The 1,078-nt window shown below is 32.5% G+C and overlaps 1 non-coding gene across 1 annotated transcript; it reads left to right on the forward strand.

Moving 5' to 3' along the window:
• Positions 1–737: 737 nt before the first annotated feature.
• On the forward strand, positions 738–843 carry LOC122115108. The gene has a single exon (XR_006148711.1). It is a non-coding gene; the product is annotated as a U6 spliceosomal RNA (small nuclear RNA).
• The last annotated feature ends 235 nt before the right edge of the window (positions 844–1,078 follow it).

Raw genomic sequence — 1,078 nt, forward strand, 5'->3', positions numbered from 1 at the left:
AATGAAAAATAAATCAGTTACGTGTTTCCAGTATTTGAAGTATACTACATATTAGATTTTACTGTATTCTCATATTCCTGTACATTTAAAACTGGCTAAGATTATGATGTTCAACAAGAGTTTTATAGGCTATGAGTAGTCTTTAAAGTTACCAAGTAAGATTACTATTTATGGCTCATCTCGTCATTTGTATATGGCTTATATCATCACTTGTTCCTCGCTAACATATAAAGTAAGGAAGCTCTAAATTGTAGTTAACAAATTCTTCACTCTTTACTCTGCTTCTTTACACAAAGGCTTTGCAACTTCTCATTAGTAAAGTTTCTATAAACTCTGAAATGTAAATACTTAGTAATATATGTCTGCTACCATAAATCTTAACTACTTCATGGAAAATTTTTATGACCTGCGAAACAGTCCCTATTTTGGCATATTTAAGCAAATTCCCAGAATTAAACACATTTAAAGCATTAAAACTTTAACAAACCTTAACCCTTGCTGCAATGTTCATTATGACAGGTGCCTTGTAGAGAATAATTGAACTCCTCCTTCTACACATCTCTGGAACCACAAATATTTGGAATTACTTTGTTTTTGACATATCAATTTTGAGTTTCTTCTTAAATCTGTGCTTATGTAAGAAATACATATTTCATGACCATTCTTTTGTATTTACTTTTTGTTGAATTGTCTAGTTTAAGAAAATCAATTACACTTTATATATAAAAAAATGTTCTGTGCTCAATTTGGCAGCACATACCCTAAAACTGGAATGATACAGAGAAGATGAGCATAGCTCCTTCGAAGGATGACACACAAATTCCTGAAGCGTTCAATATTTTTACAAGGAGAGATGCTGGAGTGAATGTGGCCAGAAGTAAACACTACTGAATTCTTGGTGAGAGTGTAAACTTGTTCAACCCCTTTGAAAAGCAGAATGGAGGTTCTTCAAAAGATTCCACATAGAGCTCCTCTATGACGCAGCAATCCTTTTTTTGGGCATTCACCCAAATGATTAGAAACAAGAACATACTAAAACTACAAGCACAACTATGTTTATTGCAGCATTATTTACCAT

Source organism: Dipodomys spectabilis, unplaced genomic scaffold (assembly GCF_019054845.1).
Source record: "Dipodomys spectabilis isolate Male_0828 unplaced genomic scaffold, ASM1905484v1 ptg000116l, whole genome shotgun sequence".
NCBI classification, from domain to species: Eukaryota; Metazoa; Chordata; class Mammalia; order Rodentia; family Heteromyidae; genus Dipodomys; species Dipodomys spectabilis.